We start from the raw sequence: 8451 nt of genomic DNA on the forward strand, positions 1-8451 counted from the left end.
CCAAAAAACGCCATATGAATTTTTTTTAAAATAAAAAGAAGATGTGGTATGATTGCCAATGAGACAACTCTCCACAAGAGACCAAAATGACACAGAAATTAACAACTACAGGTCACCGTACGGTCTTCAACAATGAGCAAAGCCCATACCGCATAGTCAGCTATAAACGACCCCGAAATGACAATGTAAAACAATTCAAAAGAGAAAATTAACGGCCATATTAGTGTACAAAAAAATGAATGAAAACGAATATGTATTACATAAACAAACGACGACCACTGAATTACAGGCTCCTGACAAAGAGCATATTTCTGCTTGTTATTGATTACTAGATCTGAAGTCGTTGTTTGGATTCATCAGTTTTTTGTATTAGATTAGATTTTTTATTTCAAAATAAATTGTCCTTTGACATCTCTGTCGAGACGTTAATGAATTCATGGACCTAGTACACATTTGAATATGTTATGGAAATATACATTGAAATTATTGAAATATTATACTGTAAATAATGAAACGAACTAAATAGTGTGTTAAATGTATTTGTCAGGGAGATGCAATAAGAAAACAACTGAATCATGATATAGGATCTGATCATAACATATAATTCTCCATACTCTTTCGTGAGGACCTGCATGGGAATTATAGAATAGAGAATAATAGGCTAATACTTATAAAAATGGGCAAAAAATAAAAAAAAAAAAGAGAGAGAAAATAGGAACAAAATGAAAAGTAATAATTAATGGAATGATAAAAATACATCCAGAGGATAGAGCAAATAGTTTAGAAAATTAAAGAAAAAAGAAATTGCACCCTCGTCCAAACCCTAATATGAAATATGACCTGTAAAGGATGATAACACTATTACGCAATGTGCCGTTACATGTTGTAAATAGAAAAGAAAAGAATACATAACTTCAATGTTATAATAGCTAACCAGACTTCGAATACATGATCATGACAATGTCATGAATCAAAGTCCATTATTGCATAACAAATTAGGTGAGAAGCCGTGTTCAATTTTACATTTTCAACATTCGGATTTCAAATTTCAAAAATTCAATCATGGTATCTATGAAGAGTTTATTTCAATCATTCATCACTATACATTTGTATGTTTCCAGCTTTATGCTATTTCTAATTAACTCAAGTTAAAGTTTATTGTTTATAAGTTCTGTTTGAAAAAAAACTGTTCATTTGAATTTCATGTGCAGATTGCAATTGTAAGTAATAGGTTGAAAAATTCATCAAATAACTGTTACTGTTACCTATATAGTCAATTAAGCATTAAAGAGTTAATTATTATGACGTTATAAATCAAGTGAATTTCGATTGATTACTTAATTAATTTGTTTTTGTTCATTTCATTTTTGATTTTTCTCTTTTTTTTTCATAACATATTGCAGGAGGTTACAACTTTGACTAGAAAGGTACACAGTGCTTCGGTACTGACATGATTTAACAAACTTTACTAAAATTGTCTGTTTATAAATTTTGAAATTATTATGAAACTTAGGCTTCAACTCCCTCAGGCAAAGTTGGCTTTAGATTAATTTGGCTATTTATTTTAGGTATTTTTGACATAAAGCTCTTCAACGATTTTCGGTACTTATACATCTTCGGATTTCAAATGTTTGGCTTTGAGCGTTCCTGATGAAGGTAAATCAAGAAAAGCGCTCCGGACGCAATAAATTATAAAACGTGTTGTTTTCCATTTTTCACATCACAGGGTCGATACCTCTGCTGGTGGACTATCAGTCCCCGAGGGTATCATCAGCTCAGTAGTCAGTGCTTCGGTACTGACATGATTAAACAAACTTTACTAAAATTGTCTGTTTATAAATTTTGAAATTATTATGAAACTTAGGCTTCAACTCCCTCAGGCAAAGTTGGCTTTAGATGAATTTGGCTATCTATTTTAGGTATTTTTGACATAAAGCTCTTCAACGATTTTCGGTACTTATACATCTTCGGATTTCAAATGTTTGGCTTTGAGCGTTCCTGATGAAGGTAAATCCAGAAAAGCGCTTCGGACGCAATAAATTATAAAACGTGTTGTTTTCCATTTTTTACCAATTTTTAACGTGGATATAACAGTACCATACAATCGAGCAGCAGACCGACAACAAATGAAGAAAAATATAATTATCAAAATTCCGTTTCAAGAATTTCGGATTATCTGACAAAAAAAAGAGGGACGAAAGATACCAGAGGGAAAAAAAAGACAGAAAATAAACGGACAACACCATGGATAAAAATAAAAAGAAAAATAATAATACAGAAAACACAACATAGAAAACTAAAGACTAAGCAACACGAACCCTACCAAAAATTGGGGGTGATCTCAAATGCTCCGAAGGGTAAGCAGACCCTGTTCCACATGTGGCACCCGTCGTGTTGCTTATGATATTACAAATCCGGTAAATAGTCTAATTCGGTAGGTGACATTCCTGAAAAGGGAAGGGAATTGTAGTTACGACATAAGGAATATATCCGATATCACCTGAGAAACGGTTATTCCATAACGGTCAACCAACTCGTGATGGCATCCGTAAAATTTACAAAGGGATGATCTCAACTTCACCATTTGGAACTCTTGGTTTAATAGCTTCCTTGTGAGTAGCAATCCTATGTCAATGAAATCAAGATAGGTAACACAAGCCGGGCATATCGTATCAATTTGGAGATTTATATGCAGGCGCTGCTAGAATGTTGCTAAATATAAATAGAAAGTTCACAATTGGGAAGCTGAAATCATCTGTTTTGTCGTAAAGTTTTGTTTTCAACCCACCCTCATTGTCAAGTCCTAGATGTAAGTCTAGATATGAGGCAGACTTAGCTGTATCTATAGTTTCCTTTATCTCTAGTTCCTTGGAATAGATTCGTTCAAAATAGTCATCAAACTTTGTATTAATATGTGAGAAGACATCATCTTTTAAGCGGAACGTAAAGTTAAAGGATAGTCCTATATGATGTCAGCCTCATAATAATAAAGAAACAAGTCGGCAAGAGGAGGGGCACAATCGGTTCCAATTGGAATTCCGACAGTCTGTTGAAAAACACCTCCTCCAAACGTAACAAATATGATGTCAATCAAGAAATCGAGCATCTTGATAATGTCAGTTTCAGAGAATTTTTTGTTTGAATCAGAGGGATTCTTTACAAAGTAGGATTTATCCCTCCCCAAGACAAGATAACTGTATCTACGTTCGCCATTCTTATTGATGAAACAAAGTTAAACCAACTCTCTCAATTTGTCTCTTAGTTTGGAATGGCGAATACTTGTGTAAGGTGTAGAAAAGTCAAATGTTTTAATACTATTGCAAGATGAGAGAGTCTTAGATTGTAAGTTCTCTAAAAGATCTTAGAGTATCCACATCTGCTTCCGCCACCTCTATAAAAGGCATTTTCACAATAACTTTGGAGCCCAGCTTTGATTGCTGATAAAATAGATGTCAATTATTTAGACAGAGGGTTCGTGGAGCACTTGGAAGAACCAGCAATATATCATTGTTTGTAAGGACACTTATATAGTTTAGGTATCCAATACAGTGTTTGAAGATCCAGTTCTTCATCTTTGGTTGAAAAAAACATAGAACAGACCTATAATTATCCAGGATTTCCTCTTTGATAAGTGCCGTGAAGGTATATGTTGAGTTTCCAAGTGAATTGTCAATACCTAATTCGTTTATCAAGCAGTTTATGTAATGATATTTACACACAAAAGCGATATTGTTGGGGCTTTATCTGCGGGGACAACAACATATCTGTCATAGAGGTAGGACAAGTATTTTGCAACATTTAGGTCTTTAAAACTGACGCAGCGTGGGTATTAATAAACCCATTAGTTTTCTTAATTCGGATTTGTATAAACGATCTCACAGCTGTTATTCATTCGGAAAGAGTATCTACGTCTTCTCTCTCACGTTTAGCCCATTGCCTGACATGATCCCCAACTGAATCCATAACTTGTATAATGTCTTAACTAAATTTCATGCACCTTCCTCATATATAAAACTTTTGTGAAAAAAAATTCAAAATAAACATTATTAAGTATAAGTAATCAGAAACAGAACTATGATTATGAAATACTCAAAAGAAACGTTCAGAATCAAATTTGTGAAACTATATATATATATATTTGATTAACATGTCCTACCTGAATTCAGTATTAACAGAAATATATCAAACAATATTCTTTCAAATTGTAGACACCGTTTAAACCTTCACCGAATTGATCAATGTTATTAAACACCCAGCTTTTGTATGTCTTTTGAATTTAGGGAGAAAGGAAATATCAGATATGTATTGCATTAAAAAGAAAAGTATGAAACTGGGGAAATTTTGAATAATCATTTAAATTAGAGAAGAATGTAAAAACATCAAAAATAAGATGATATTATTCTATTAGTGTAGTGACCAAGTCAACAATTTTTCATCTTTAATGGACCACCCTACCTGCAGGCCAAATTATGCCTTTTTGGAAAGAGACATGTTTATTCTTTAATTTTTGCCCGGTCGTAGAATTGAAATATGGTGCATTTCTTTTTAAAACAAGGTCAAAGGTTAGGGATTGAGTTTTTCCATATTGTCATTTGTTTCACAAGAATTTATAAAAAGTCTCCAAATAATATCTGAATTGTTACTAAACAAGAAATTTATAATGAAATAAACTATTACACTTTATTTTCAACTTAATTTTAAAATATTGAAACCACAAAATGCACATTTTAAAGGGAATTCAGACTAGCAACAATAAGATAATAGAAGATGGAACAACCGACTCTCAATTCATTTTTTTTTTACATCGCATGTATTTCTAAAAATATATTTCTGAATTTTACGGCTTTTAAAAAAAGAATCGAAGTCAATTTTGTTTTTGCCTTGAAGAATATTTATTGAAAGTCACAAATATTTCACAAGGCAATTAAATCACATAAATCAAGAAATCAAGCATCTTAATAATATCAGTTTCAGAGAATTTTTAGTTTGAATCAGAAAGATTCTTTACAAAATAGGATTTATCCCTCCCTAAGACAAGATACTTGTATCTACGTTGGCCATTCTTTTTTAATAAGCAGAGCAATACCAACTCTTTCAATTTGTCTCTTAGTTTGGAATGTGGAATGCTAGTGTAAAGAGTAGAAAAGTCAAATGTTTTAATACTGTTACAAGATGAAAGAGAGTTAGATTGTATGTACTCTAAAAGATCTTTGGAATTTTTAAGTATCCACATCTGATTCATGCCCCCTCTAGAATAGGCCTGATTATCCAGAATTTCCTCTTTGGTAAGTGTCGTGAGGGTATATGTTAACTTTCCACTTGAATTGTCAATACCTAATTCGTTTATCAAGCAGTTAATGTAATGAGTTTTATACACAAAAACGATGTTGTTTGGGGCTTTATCTGCGGGGACAACAACATATTTGTCATGGAGGTAGGATAGGTGTTTTGCAACATTTGGGTCTTTTAAGATTGACGTAGCATGGCATTGATAGACCCATTCAGTTTCTTAATTCTGATTTGTATCAACGACCTAACTGCCTTAATCCATTCGGAAAGAGTGTCTACGTCTTCCTTCTCGCGCTTAGCCCATTGCCTGGCATAATCCTCAACTGAATCCATCAATATTTTAATGTTGTATTTCTAATTGATGGATTTAGGCTCATAATATTTCGGACCTTTCGATAACACATTTCGTAGAAGTGTTATTAACAATGTTGAGGTCACCGGTAATAACTGTAATATCCGAAATTATGGCTGTAATTTTGTATTGGTTTGAATGAGGGTCTATAACAGTGGATTCCAAACATAAATTGAACTAAGGTATGGGATCAATAGGAAATGCCAATATCCTGACTACAGTCACATTATCACGAATATTAGCAAGAACTAAAGCACGACGAACTAATTTTACTTGTGCCATAATAAAGTTACCTAATTTACACTTGATTTTTCAGGTCTTGGTTGTATCATCGAAAGTATTGAGAGAAGACCTCGACATTGGACCATAGAAGGCAAGGGTTTCAGACTCATTAGAACAGCCTTCCACAAGAGATTTAACCATCTGGTTGCCACGTTCAAGAGATTTAAGAACAGAACCCTAAACATTCAATGAGGCTTTCATTTTTGTAGAAATATTCATCAATGACTAAGGATGATCGGCAACGCTAAATGTATCGGTCATATTTGAATGCATATACCCTTTCAAATCAGACATTCTTTTTGTCTCATGTCATTGCCGTTGGCTTGTTTTCTTCGTGTTCAATTTCTGCATCTCTGGCTAATCCTTGGCAGTCCTATGATACCTCTACAACCTTTGAAATCTTTAATAATAGTTTTCTCGGTGGCCATACCTCTCCAGATACTATTTAAGGCTCCATGTCAAAGTGTGATTGAAAACTCACATAAAGACAGATTTTACCGTTTCAGATTCAACAGATGCAGTATGTAGGCTGTGTCCACCTCGCATAGTTCGTCTGATTTGTATTGAGAAAGCATCGCAACATTGTAGCTAATATTTCAAATGTAAAAGCCACAACCCATTCCGACATCAATGTAACAATATCTCGACTGCACGAAGAAACGTGCATTTTGAATTCCTAAAACAATGGCAACATATGTTCTTTTGAATAAGAAAAAAAACAATGATCAGTGCTTTTGGGTGTTTCAGTAAATGAATTGTCACTGTCAAAGAACGTCTTCGATACATTTGGTTCAAAATTCATTAAACGATTTTCGTATTTACACCACTTGAAGAATGCTTTTTAATTAAATAAAAGAGCTATGGGAGCCTCATATACCAAAGTAAATCCATGAACACGTCTGACATAGACCATTTTACATTTGGGCAATAGCATACAATGAATTGTCAAATGTGTGTACAGCATATTGTTGACCAGCGCGTTTTGACATATCAAACATTGTTTCATGGTTGTAAATAACATATACATGTCACTAGACTTGGCGTCTATAAACTAAGCGTATAGGCTACTGACGAAATCAGCCTTTTGTAAGAACCGGTTCGAAATGGAACAATTTGTTCACTGTTTTCTGCAGAAAATTAATTGAATTGAATCTAAGTTTTGTCTCAAAAGAAGTGGCAGAATACCAAAGACAGGACATATATATCTTGGTGTTCCATCTTCAAATAAACATCAGAATAACGAAGAGGTTCATACCGTTCTGTTGACTTGCCGAAAGGTAAACATGCCATTAGATTGGTATTCGAATTATTCAAATTCAAATATCTTTCTTGTTTCCGTTTAACATTTATGGAATTTATGTGGGGCGTTTGATGATTCGTTTTGGTACTGAAATACAACTCTTGCCATATAGTGAAATGTATTTTACCATCAATTGTCTCAGCATTTAAGTCAATCTTCTCTGCCCTCTGCTGTATAATACGACCACCTTCTTAAATAGAGCCATACCATAAGGAAATATCTTGGATTTTGTCTATTTCCAAATTTGCTAAACTAGTTAAATATCTACGTACTTCAGAATAGGATGCTCAAAAACCATGAGAGTTTGATTTTTCAATCACATTTTTAGAGCCAAACACATGGTGTAACTGTAATATCAAAGCAAGATGAAAAGTGGTTAACATGTTAATGTTTAATGCATGCATGTATTCTCATATTGCCAGGACTTTTCGCAGTTTGTCGATAAGAAGTTTAGAACATCATTACAATCTTTCAATGAATAACTGAATAACGAGGATATCATATTCATTACACTATAATGCAAAGTTAAAAATCCTCATTAAAGTTCATTTATAATAAATACTGACTTGGAACGGGTCCAAAACTTTACATTAGAAAGTTTAACACATTTTAGATCTGAAATCATGAAAATATCAATGTAATATAAATTTACAAATGTTGTATTAAACCACTATGTTCAAATAATACAGAGTGTGTTTTCGTTAAACTGAGTGAAAATAGACAAAATTAATATTTTTAAGGGATTCTAGTTTTACATTTTGAATAAACAACGAATTTCTGTATTAAATTCAAAATGATATGTCAAAAGACAAAATTCATTTTTCCCCATTTTGAAATTTGAAAAAAAAGTCCAAATGTCTTTTTTCTTTCCGTTTTATGAAAACAACTGCACCGCAGAGTATGTTTACGACCGGGCAAAAAAGTAAGCTGAAGTATTGGCTTTACAAAAAAATAGTTTTTAGCCTGCAGGTATGCCGGTCCATTAAAGTCGTAAAATAAGCTCCTTTTTCTCGATCTGTCACTCCACTATATGTGGATGTAAGGTTATTAAACGATTTTCCCCGTAGTTGATATGAATCGCATCCAACAAAGAATAATTCAGAAAAATGTACCCAACAAATGTATCTTCTGGTACCAGTCTTGTATTACAACCCCAGTTTCCAGTGCAAGTCAAAACATGGAGGGAAACAAAATAGTTTATTTTTTTCTGAATTTTTTTCTGGACTCA

Source organism: Mytilus galloprovincialis, chromosome 6, assembly GCF_965363235.1.
Source record: "Mytilus galloprovincialis chromosome 6, xbMytGall1.hap1.1, whole genome shotgun sequence".
Lineage (NCBI taxonomy): Eukaryota > Metazoa > Mollusca > Bivalvia > Mytilida > Mytilidae > Mytilus > Mytilus galloprovincialis.